The following is a 13,342-nucleotide window of genomic DNA, read 5'->3' as shown; positions in this document are numbered from 1 at the left end:
AGACAGGAAGCAGAGAGTCGGGATAAACGGGTCCTTTTCAGAATGGCAGTCAGTGACTAGTGGAGTGCCGCAGGACTCAGTGCTGGGACCCCAACTCTTTACAATATACATTAATGATTTAGATGAAGGAATTGAGTGTAATATCTCCAAGTTTGCAGATGACACTAAAATGGGTGGCGGTGTGAGCTGTTAGGAGGATGCTAAGAGGCTGCAGGGTGACTTGGACAGGTTAGGTGAGTGGGCAAATGCATGACAGAATGTGGAGAAAGATCGCGGCAGACGGCATTCGGCATTCGGCCCACAGACGCCAAGGCAGAGGCTATCAGTAACGCATCAAGGTCACAGAATGTCACGGAGCTGCGGTTGTTCCTGGGACTCCTCAACCATTTTGGTAACTTCCTGCTGGGGTTAAGCATCCTCTTAGAGCCCCTACATGTGTTATTGCGTAAAGGTGAGAACTGCATATGGGGAAAAAAACAAGTAATTGCTTTTGAGAAAGCCAGAAACATTTTATGTTCCAATAAGCTGCTTGTATTGTATAACCTGTGTAAAAGACTTGTGCTAGCATGTGATGCATCGTCGTATGGAGTCGGGTGTGTATTACAACAAGCTAACGTTGCGGGGAAGTTGCAACCTGTCGCCCATGCCTGCAGGAACTTGTCTGAGGCCGAGAGGGCCTACAACATGATTGAGAAAGAGGCATTAGCGTGTGTGTTCGTGGTAAAGAAAATGCATCAGTACCTGTTTGGCCTCAAATTTAAGCTAGAAACCGATCACAAGCCCCTCATATCCCGGTTCGCTGAAAACAAGGGGATAAATACTAATGCCTCAGCCCGCATACAAAGGTGGGCACTCATGCTATCAGTGTATAACTATACCATCCACCACAGACCGGCACTGAGAACTGTGCAGATGCTCTCAGTCGGCTACCATTGCCCACCACGGGGTGGAAATGGCGCAGCCTGCAAACATGTTGATGGTGGCGTATCCCGCAGACTTGTTGATGGTCATGGATGCATTTGAAAATCACCTGTTATGGCCAACCAGATTATGACTTGGACCAGCCAAGACCCTCTTCTGTCCCTAGTAAAAAGCTGTACTGCATGGGAGCTGAGCCAGCATCCCCATTGAAATGCAAGAGCTAATCAAGCCGTTCCAGCGGTGAAAGGACAAGCTGTCCATTCAGGCAGACTGCCTGTTGTGGGGTAACCACGTAGTGCTACCCAAAAAGGGCAGGAAGACATTCATCTCTGATCTCCACAGCACACACCCGGGTATGGTAATGATGAAAGCGATAGCCAGATCCCACATGTAGTGGCCCGGTATCGACTCTGACTTCGAGTCCTGTGTTCGGCAATGCAGCGTGTGTTCTCAGTTGAGCAACGCGCCCAGAGAGGCACCATTAAGTTTGTGGTCCTGGCCCTCCAGACCATGGTCAAGGATCCATGTCGACTATGCGGGCCCGTTTCTCGCTAAAATGTTCCTGTGGTGGTGGATGCTTTTTCAAAATGATTGAATGTGAAATAATGTCGGGAAGCACCGCCACCGCCACCATTGAAAGCCTGAGGGCCATGTTTGCCACCCACGGCCTGCCTGACATACTGGTCAGTGACAATGGGCCATGTTTCACCAGTGCCGAATTTAAAGAATTCATGACCCGCAATGGGTTCAAACATATCACCTCAGCCCCGGTTAAACCAGCCTCCAATGGACAGGCAGAGCGGGCAGTACAAACAATCAAACAGAGCCTTAAATGAGTCACAGAAGGCTCACTCCAAACCCGCCTGTCCTGAGTACTGCTCAGCTACCGCAAGAGACCGCACTTGCTCACAGGGGTGCCCCCGGCTGAGCTACTCATGAAAAGGACACTTAAAACCAGACTCTCGCTGGTTCACCCCAACCTGCATGATCAGGTAGAGAGCAGGCGGCAGCAAAAAAATATAAACGATGGTCGCGCCACTGTGTCACGGGAAATTGATCTCAATGACCCTGTGTGTGCGCTAAACTATGGACATGGTCCCAAGTGGATCGCGGGCATGGTGATAGCTAAAGAAGGGAGTAGGGTGTTTGTAGTCAAACTAGACAATGGACAAATTTGCAGAAAGCACCTGGACCAAATGATGCTGCGGTTCACAGACTGCCCTGAACAACCTACAGCAGACACCACCTTTTTCAAGCCCACAACACACACCCAAAGGATCAACGACACCACCCCGGACACGGAAATCGAACCCATCATGCTCAACAGCCCAGCAAGGCCAGGCTCACCCAGCAGCCCTGCAGGGCCAACAACACGCCAGCCCAGCGAGGGCACAGCCAACACACCAGAACAAACATTTGTACCGAGGCGGCCCATCAGGGAAAGAGAGGCTCCCGACCGCCTCACCTTGTAAATAGTTTTCACTTTGACTTTGCGGGGGGGGGAGTGATGTTGTGTATCTGTAAAGCATGCACTCCCATGTTCCGGCACCAGGGAGTGCATCCGCTGAAGCCCCAAGGGATCCTAGCATCCCTTGGGAGCACTGTAAATAAGCCAGCCCCCAAGGCCTGTTCTTCACTCTAGAGTGTCTTAATAAAGACTGAGGTCACTGTTACTTTAACCTCCCTGTGTGCAGTCTCATCTGCATTAGGAACACAATATCCTGAAGTTGCGGTCAGTCATTCCCTGCTCCGCCACAAGCTGTGCTGTGGAACTTCCCATGGCTGGCAATCAGTGAATTCACTTGAACTGATGAAAACATCCCCTTTCCGCACTAATGTTGCTGTTAAACACCCCATACAAAAGTTAAGCCTTGTTGGAGTCGGTATGACTGGGGTTTTAAGTATTTTGACTGCTGAACACCCTTTCTGGCTCTGTCCTAACTCGCACCATGTCCCGCTCACCCATCACCCCTGTGCTCCCTGACCTACATTGGCTCCTGGTTAAGCAACGCCTTGATTTCAAAATTCTCATCCTTGTACTCAAATCCCACCATAGCCTAGCCCCTCCCTATCTCTAATCTTCTTCAGCCCCAAAACCCCTGGAGATGTCTGCGTTCCTCTAATTCTGCCCTTTTGAGCATCCCTGATTATAATCCCTCAACCATTAGTGGCCGAGCCTTCTGTTGCCTCAGCCCTGGAATTCCCTGCCTAAACCTCTCCTCCTCTCTACCTTTCTTTTCTCCTTCAAGGCACTTCTTAAAATCTACCTCTTTGACCAAGGTTTTGGTCACCTGCCCTAATTTATTTTTATATGGCTCGGTGTCAAATGTTTCGTCTCATAATACTCCTGTGAAGCACATTGGGATGGTTTACTATGTTAATGGTGCTATATAAGTACAAGTTGTTATCGTTGTTGTTGAAAAACTCATTTTATAGGTGTGGCATGCCAAATTTCTCCATTATGATAAAAATTACTAGAATTTTAAAATAATTTTTTAAAAAAGGTATAGTTTGTGTATGACATTTCAGCTTCTATCTTAATCACATGTGTATGTCCTAATCCTGATTTCGCTCTCTAGTATTCACTTTTTAAAAATTTTACAATCAGTGCTTTTTAATTTCATGGTTTGCTGTCTGTGAGAATTCGTCAATGTGATGTGGCTGGTTAGATAGCTTGATGACACCACTGCTAATATATGCTGTGGATTCCCTTTTGATAGCGCTACAATCAAATTAAGGTCGAGAAAGCTAATGTTTTCGCCACAGAGATCGTGAGCTTTCTTTTAAGTCAGCAGCAATTGCCGTCGCATCACCGCTGATCACAAATTCCAGGCCATTATATTTATGGTTAGAGTAAGGTTAGGTCATAAATGTAATAAACAAGTTGGGTTTAAGTATAGCCAGCCTAGCTGTTGTGTGCCAGAAGGTAGCTCCAAAGTCACTGCATCTTCGTTTTCCGGATTGAATAACTCTGCCCTGTCTGTATTTTGAAGTGCTGTTAATAAAGATTTAAATGACAATCTGTAGTTGCGAGTTAGATTATCTCACGTCACAAACCATTAGATTCTATTCCTTAGAGGCTATGATGGAATGGCACATTGTATATTAATCTCAGCCATTCAATTCACAGTCCGGGATTGTTTGTATAAAAAAGATACCGGTTTAAAATTGTAAAGAACACAACCCACTTATCGAAACTGTCGTTGAGTCATTGAATGAGAAAATGTTGCAAAACAATAACAATTACTGCACGAGTTTGGAATAATGGTAAATAACATCATATTGGGTATCTAATGCTGATTTACAGGTCTTGCCACCATCACTGCTTGAACTGTATGCTTGTTTTTGCTGTTTTTTTTAATGTACATAGTTTTGATTTTTGTAATTTGTTTGCCACAGTCAAGGCCAGGGACTTTGAAAATATTTATTCAGAGAAATTTTTGTTTGATTTCATAGTTTAAAGCCAGGAAGAAACCATTCTCTGCTTGAATTGTATGCTGTTTTTGATGGTACATAGCTTTGATTTTTGTTAGTTAAATTTGGATAAATATATAATTATATTTGTTTGATGATTTTATGAATTGTATGCAATATATAGTACATCTTTTACTCCTCCCTCCTATTAGCCTTAGGCCCCTCACAGCCTTAATCCAGCACTGCTACCAGCGCTTCCCATTATAATGGAGAATATCTGACAACAATTTCTGGAGTGCTCACATGCGCAGTTAAATGCGGAAATGCAGAAGTTGCTGTCAGAGATACCCGGCTCCTCCACAGGATGCGCAAAAAGAGTCCTCGCTGATGGACCTGGCACTAAAATCACTGTAATGAATCATAAAGTCATAGAAAGTTACAGCACAGAAGGAGGACATTTCGGCCCATTGTGTCTGCGCCGGCCAACAAAGAGCGATCCAGCCTAAATCCACTTTCCAGCTCTTTGTCCGTAGCACTGTAGGTTATGGCATTTAAAGTGTATATCCAAATATTTTTTTTAATGTGGTGAAGGTTTCTGGCTCTACAACCCTTTCAGGCAGTGAATTCTAGACATCCACTACCCTCTGGGTGAATACATTTCCTCTCATATCTCCCCTAAACCTCCCCCAATTACTTTAAATCTATGCCCTCTGGTTTATGACCCCTCTGCCAAGGGAAACAGGTCCTTCATATCCACTCTATCCAGGCCCCTGATTATTTTTATACATCTCAATCAAGTTTCCCCTCAGCCTCCCCTGTTCCAAAGAAAACAGACCCAGCATCTCCAATCTTTCTTCATAGCCAAGATTCTTCAGTCCAGGCAACATTCTTGTAAATCTACTCTGCGCTGTTCATATGCTCCTGTTGCCTTATAGAAAGGCCCCATGATTTTTATGTAAATTTTTTGAGAATGCTGAGCCCTTCAAGCTGCAGGTCTAAGGCTTTCAATCCCCATAATGTGAGGAATGGACATTGATGCACTTCAGTGCATTGGCTATCTACCATCAAATTATTGGTAAATCTACCATTGGACATCTACCATCACATTTTCCTCCCAGAATCACAATGCGGATTCCATCCACTAAGGGGCACAACAGACATGATCTTCACTGCGCGACAAATCCAAGAGAAATGTAGAGAGCAGCAGCAACCTCTTTACGTGGCCTTCTTTGATCTCACAAAGGCCTTCGATTCTGTCAACCATGAGGGATTATAGAGTTTCCGTCAAAATTCAGCTCTTCTCAAATTTGTCACCATCCTCCACCTACTTCACAATGACATGCAAGCCATGATCCATACAAATGGATCCACCACAGACCCAATACAAGTGCAGACTGGGGCCAAACAAGGCTGTGTCATCGCACCAACGCTCTTCTCAATCTTCCTCGCTGCAATGCCTCATCTCACCTTTAACAAGCTGGAGTGGAGCTAATCTACAGGACAAACGGGAAACTGTTGAACCTCCGTTGCCTCCAGTCCAGATCCAAGATTGTCCCAACCTGTCATTGAACTGCAGTATGCAGATAAGGCTTGTATCTGTGCACACTCAGAAGCTGAACTCCAAACCATTGTTGACACCTTCACCGAAGCGTATGAGTCTGGGCCTTACATTAAATGTTCGTAAGACAAAGGTTCTCTAACAACCTGCCCCCACCACACAGCACTGCTCCCTGATTATCAAGATCCATGACGAGACCTTGGAAAATGTGGACCACCATCCATACCTCGGGAGCTTACTGTCAACAAGGACAAACTTCGATGACGAAGTCCAACATTGCCTTCAGTGTGCCAGTGCAGCCTTCAGTTGCCTGAGGAAAAGATTGTTCGAAGACCAGGATATCAAACCCAGCACCAAGCTCATGGTCTACAGAGCAGTAGTGATACCTGCCCTCCTATATGTTTCAGAGACATGGATTATGTACATAATGCAACTCAAAGCACTGGAGAAGTACCAACAATGCTGCCTCCACAAAATCCTGCAAATCTATTGGCAAGATAGGCACACCAACATCAGTGTTCTCGCTCAGGCCAACATCCCCAATATTGAAGTATTGACCACACTCGATCAGCTCTGATAGATGGGCCAAATTGTTCGCATGCCCAATGCTAGACTCCCGAAACAAGCGCTCCAATCCAAGCTCCATCACGGCAAGTGAGTCCCAGGAGGGTAGAAAAAATGCTTCAAGGACACCCTCAAAGCCTCCTTGAAAAAATGTAACATTCCCACTGACTCTTGGGAATCCCTGGCCCAAGATCTCTCAAAGTGGAGGAGAATCATCCGAGAAGGCACCGAACACCTCGAGTCTCTTCGTTGGGAGCACGCAAAAGCCATGCACAAACAACAGGAAGGAGCGTACGACAAAGCAAGCACCCCACCCACCCGTCCCTTCATTCACCCCCTGCCTTGCCTGTGACAGAGTCTGTAGATCCCGCATTGGTCTCATCAGTCATCTTAGAACTTATTTTAGTGTGAAATCAAGTCATCCTCGACTCCGGGGGACTGCATAAGAAGATTGACCCCGGTATAAAGAGTTTAGATAGCCACTAGCTGATGATCATCTTCAAACACAAAAGTGCTCCTAGCCAATTATGCCCCGATATGATTGACATAGATGGATTTAAATAGTAATAATTGTGAGAAAATAAATGCAAATTTTAATTCTTAAAAAAAAATTTTTTAAAAAGCTAGTTATAATTTACCAGGGTTAAGTATATCACTAGTACTCTTCCATGAAGTAAAGAAAAACGCTAAAAGACAAGCGTAATGGACTGTAAACAATTTCATATTATGTTCTGCTAATTCTGTAGTAATAATTGTACCTTGAATGGCTTCCATACCATTATAGTCCTTCATTTAACCCTCCAGCTATTTGATTTGGCAAATCACTCATATTTCCAATCTTACATTAGTAAAAACATTTGGTTGACTAATGTTTTAAATAAAAATGTGATAGTGATTGATCAACAGTGGTTTTTTGGTAATGGAAGCATACACCCGGCCCTTCGAACATGTCATGCAGCATTAAAACCCATGGTATTTATACTTTGAGATATAATTACAGAAATACTGAAAGTGCATAGGTAATATAATTTTGCTGGCAACACCTTCTGTTATAGTTAAAATAGCTAAATTAAAATTTAAGCATAATTCCATCACGAGAAATACACAAAATCCTGAGACATAAAAAATAGAGCTTCTGCAATCAATTAGTACCTTTGCAAACAGGAAAATGATAATATGCAAAAAAAAGATGTTGTTAACTGTCGTAAACTAAAACTAATTTATTACTGGAGTCTGGGTGAATTATTTCTATTATTTGCACTTTCATTCCTCTCATTTTATCTCTAAGAAGAAAAGAGAGTCTCAGAGTTAAAATATATATGCTGTATTACACTTAATGTTTAATTTTTGCTGTATACTTTGGCAATTAAAACAAATATCATGTAACAGCTATGAACACTATCATAGGCAATCGCTCGGAATTGAGGAAGACTTGCTTCCACTCTTAAAATGTGTTATTAGGTGGCTGTACAGTCCAAAACGAGAACCACAGTCTCTGTCACAGGTGGGGCAGATAGTCATTGAGGGAAGGGGTGGGTGGGACTGGTTTGCTGCGCGCTCTTTCCACCGCCTGCGCTCGATTTCTGCACGCTCTCAGCGACAAGACTCAAGGTGCCCTCCCAGATGCGCTTCCTCCACTTAGGGCGGTCTTTGGCCAGGGTCTCCCAGCTGTCAGTGGGGATGTTGCACTTTGTAGATGTCTTTGTTACGTTTCCGCTGCCCACCTTTGGTTCATATGCCATGAAGGAGTTCCGCGTAGAGCGCTTGCTTTGGGAGTCTCATGTCTGGCATGCGAACTATGTGGCGTGCCCAGGGAGCTGATCAAGTGTGGTCAGTGCTTTGATGCTGGGGATGTTGGCTTGGTCGAAGACGCTAATGTGTCCTCCCAGGGGATTTGTAGGATCTTATGGAGACATCGTTGGTGGTATTCCTCCAGCGACTTGAGGTATCTACTGTACATGGTCCATGTTTCTGAGCCATACAGGAGGGTGGGGATTACTACAGCCCTGTAGACCATGAGCTTGTTGGCAGTTTTGAGGGCCTGGTCTTCAAACACTCTTTTCCTCAGGCGGCCGAAGGCTGCACTGGTGCACTGGAGGTGGTGTTGGATCTCATCGTCACTGCCTACTCGTGTTGATAGGAGGCTCCCGAGATATGGGAAGTGGTCCACGTTGTCCAGGACCGCGCCATGGATCTTGATGTCTGGGGGCAGTGCTGTGCGGTAAGGACAGGCTGGTGGAGGACCTTTGTCTTGCTGATGTTTAGCATAAGGCCCGTGCTTGCGTATGCCTCAGTAATTACGTCGACTATGTCCTGGAGTTCAGTTTCTGTATGTGCGGAGATGCAGGCATCATCCGCATACTGTAACTCGACGACAGAGATTGGGGTGGTCTTGGACCTGGCCTGGAGATGGCGAAGGTTGAACAGGTTACCACTGGTTCTGTAGTTTAGTTCCACTCCAGTGGGGAGCTTGTTGACTGTGAGGTGGAGCATGGCAGCGAGGAAAATTGAGAAGAGGTTTGTGGTAATGACACAGCCCTGTTTGACCCCGGTCCGGATGTGGATTGGGTCTGTAATGCATCTGTTGGTAAGGATGTCGTGGAGCAGGTGGTGGATTGTGGCGAAGTTTTGGGGGCATCTGAAATGGAGGAGGACGCTCCATAGACTCTCACGGTTGACAGTGTCAAAGGCCTTTGTAAGTTCGAAGAAGGCCATGTATAAGGGCTGGTGCTGTTCCCTGCATTTTTCCTGCAGCTGTCGCGCTGCAAAAATCATGTCTGCTATGCCCCGTAGGGGACAAAATCCATACTGTGATTCTGGGAGGAGCTCATCAGCCACGGAGAAGACAGTTGAGGAGGACTCAAGCGATGACTTTCCTAGTGGCTGATAACAGGGAGATTCCTCTGTAGTTGCCGCAGTCGGACTTGTCCCCTTTTCTAAAGATGGTCATGATCACTGCACCTCTGAGATCTCCCGGCATGCTCTCCTCCCTCCAGATGAGAGAGATGAGGTCATGTATTCGCGCCAATAGTGCCTCACCGCCATACTTCAGTGTCTCAGCATGGATTCCATCCGCTCCTGAAGTCTTGTTGTTCTTAAGCAGTCTTATGGCTTTTTCTACCTCGTGCAGTGTTGGGGTTTTATTGAGGTGCGAGTAGCATGCTGCGCGATAGAGTCGAGAACACTCGAGTCAAAGGCAGAGTATCGGTTGAGGAGATCTTCGAAGTGCTCCTTCCAGCAGGCCCTGACTGCCTCAGTGTCTTTGATAAGTGTTTCCCCGTTCTTGGCCAGCAGTGGGGTGGGGCCTTGGGTGTTTGGACCATAGGTGGCCTTGACTGCGATGAAGAATCCTTGCACATCATGGTTGTCGGCCAGCTGCTGTATCTCCTGTGCTTTCTCCATTCACCACCTGTTCTTTAGGTCCCGGATTTTTTGTTGGATCTGAGCCTTGCGGCGTCTGTATTGCTGCTTTGCTGCTCCAGAGTTGGGTTGTTGCTTAAGGCTCAGAAATGCCCTGCATTTGCGATCCATTAGCTCTTGGGTCTCACGATCGTTCTCGTCAAACCAATTCTGGTGTTTCCTGGTCGAGTGACCGAGCGTCTCTTTGCAGGCACTGGTTATGGAGGCCTGGAGGGCAGACCAAGCTCTGTGGGCATTCTGCGTCTCGGGGTCATCAAGGCATGCCAGGTTCGTTGTTAGCTGACTGTATAGGGCTCTCTTAGCTGGGTCTGTAAGTGCTCCGGCATTGACTTTTTTGTGGCACTGCTTCTGCTGCCCTCTCCGCTTTGGGGCTATGTTGATGTCAACGACGCAACGGATTAGGCGGTGGTCCATCCAGCAGTCATCAGCTCCTGTCATGGCGTGGGTGATGCACACATCCTTGCGATCCCTGGCTTGGACGATGACATAATCGAGCAGGTGCCAGTGTTTGGAGCGAGGGTGTTGCCACGATGCTTTGTATTTGTCCCTCTGGTGGAACAAGGTGTTGGTGATGACACATGGACTAGTAAAATAGACATATCAGATACAAGTAGCAAGCTACATTTTATTTTTTTATTCATTCATGGGATGTGGGCATTGCCGGCGAGACCAACATTTATTGCCTGTCCCTAATTGCCCTCAAGGTGGTGGTGAGCCACCTTCTTGAATACAACTGAGTGGCTTGCTAGGCCATTTCAGAGGGCAGTTAAGAGTCAACCTCATTGCTGCAAGGATGGGTAAAGACAGCAGCTTTCATTCCCTAAAGGACATAAGTGAACCAGATGGGTTTTTATGACAATCCTATCGTTTCATGGTCACCATTACTGATATTAGCTTTTTATTCCAGAGTTATTTAATTATTTGAATTTAAATTCCTCAGCTGCCATGGTGGGAATCAAATTCACATCTCCGGATTATTAGTCCAGGCCTCTGGATTACTAGTCCAAAATCACTATGCTACCATACCCCAATTAACAAATAAATTAATCAATTTGTTTTTCTTTCATGTGAAGTTCTACACTTTTGTTACAAATTTGAGTCTGCCATACAGATCTGAGGATCAGTGGCCTCAGTTGCTTCTGTAAATTGATCTCATACTCTTGCGTGATAGATTAGATTTGTACAGTCAAGGATCGACTTATGCAATAGCATAACTCAGGGGTGTAACAATCAGACCCCCAGGGGATATGAACCAGATATTTGTGTATTTCGCACATGTCCCCAGGTACCACTCTGATCTTTCAAATGGATCACGACCCGCTTTCAATCTTTTATATTTTGACAGCAGACCCATTTCCAAACCTGCCCTCCTAGCGCCTTGGATTCAGCATCACTGGTTACACCTGGAAGGATATCCCAAGTCTCTCAAGTTCAATAGTTTACTTTACTGCCCAATATCTAGTAATATGAACACATGACCTGGAACTATAACAGTAAAGTCCTGTGTTAAATGAACTGAATACTGTAATTTAATACGTACCTCCAGGGGCATTTTCCAATCTTTCAAAAGATGACTCATTTACACTTTCATGAGATAAGGTCAAGTGCAAATCAACAAACTTGTCGAGCACTAGGCATACCTAAAATGAGGTAACAACCTGCAGAAGCTGCAACACAGGACTACAAGCATGATAATTGCGGAAGCAGCATTGCAGAGCTAGGCGATCCCACAATCAATGGATCAGATCAAAGCTCTACAGTATTGCCACATCCAGTCATGAATGGTGGTGACAATTAAACAACTAACGGGAAGGAGAGGTTCCATAAATATCCACAACCCCAAAGATGGTGGAGCCCAAAGCGTGAATGCAAAAGACAAGGTTGAAGTATTTGCAACCATCTTCAGCCAGAAATGTCAAATGGATGATCCATATCAGCCTCCTCCTGAGGTCCCAACCATCACAGAAGCTAGTCTTCAGCCAATTCGATTCACTCCACATGATATCAAGAAAATGCTGAGCGCACTGGATACAGCAATGGCTATGGGCCCCAAAATCATCCCGGCTGTCATGCTGAAGACTTGTGCTGCAGAACTAGCCGCACCTCTATCCAAACTGTTCCGGTACAGCTACAATACTGGCATCTACATGATAATGTGGAAAACTGCCCCTGTATGTCCTGTCCACAAAAAACAGGACAACGTCAATCCGGCCGATCACTTGCCCAATCAGTCTACTCTCAATTATCAACAAAGTGATGGAAGGTGATGTCGACAGTGGCGTCAAGTGGCACTGATTCACTCATAACCTGCTCACCGATGATTAGTTTGGGTTTCTCCAGGACCACTCGGCTCCAGACCCCATTACAACCTTGGTCCCAAAATGGACAAAAGAGCTGAATTCCAGAGGTAAGGAGAGAGTGACTACCCTTGACTGAGCATTTAACTGAGTATAGCATCAAGGAACCCTAGTAAAACTGAAGTCAATGGGAATCAGGGGGAAAATTCTCCACTGGCCGGAGTCATACCTATCACAAAGGAAGATGGATGTGGTTATTGAAGGTCAATCATCCCAGTCCCAGGACATCGCTGCTGGGGTTCCTCAGGGCAGTGTTCTAGACCCAACTATCTTCAACTGCTTCATCAATGACCTTCCCGCCATCATAAGGTCAGAAGTGATGTTGTTTACTGATGAAAGCACAGTATTCAGTTCCATACGCAACTCCTCAGAAAATGAAGCCGTCTATGCCCGAATGCAGCAAGACATGGACAACATTCAGGATCAGGCAGACAAGTAACATTTGCACCACAGAAGTGCCAGGCTATGACCAGCTCCAACAAGCGAGAGACTCACCACTTCCCCTTGATATTTAACAGCATTACCATTGCCGTATACCTCACCATCAACATCCAGGGGATCACCATTGACCAACTAGACCAGCCACGTAAATAACATGACAACAAGAGTGGGACAGAGGCTGGGTATTCTGTGACAAATGTCTCACTTCCTGACTCCCCAAAGTCTTTTCACCATCTACAAGGCACAAGTGAGGAGTGTGATGGAATACTCACCACTTGCCTGGATGAGTGCAGCTCCAGCAACACTTAAGAAGCTTGACACCTTCCAGGACAAAGTAGGCCGCTTGATTGGCACCCCATCCATCACCTTCCATGTTCACTCACTCCACTGTGGCTGCACTGTGTACCATCTATAAGATGCACTGCAGCAACTCGCCATGGCTTCATCGGCAGCACCTCTAAACCCGCGACCTCTACCACCTAGAAAGACAAGGGCAGCAGGCGCATGGGAGCACCATCACCTGCAAGTTCCACTCCAAGTTACACACCATCCTGACTTGGAAATATATTGCCATTTATTAATAGTTGCTGGGTCAAAATCTTGGAACTCCCTCCCTAACAGCACTATGGGAGTACCTTCACCACAACGATTGTAGCAGTTCAAGAAG

This window comes from Pristiophorus japonicus, chromosome 1 (assembly GCF_044704955.1).
Source record: "Pristiophorus japonicus isolate sPriJap1 chromosome 1, sPriJap1.hap1, whole genome shotgun sequence".
Classification (NCBI taxonomy): domain Eukaryota; kingdom Metazoa; phylum Chordata; class Chondrichthyes; family Pristiophoridae; genus Pristiophorus; species Pristiophorus japonicus.
This window is presented reverse-complemented; position numbering follows the sequence as displayed.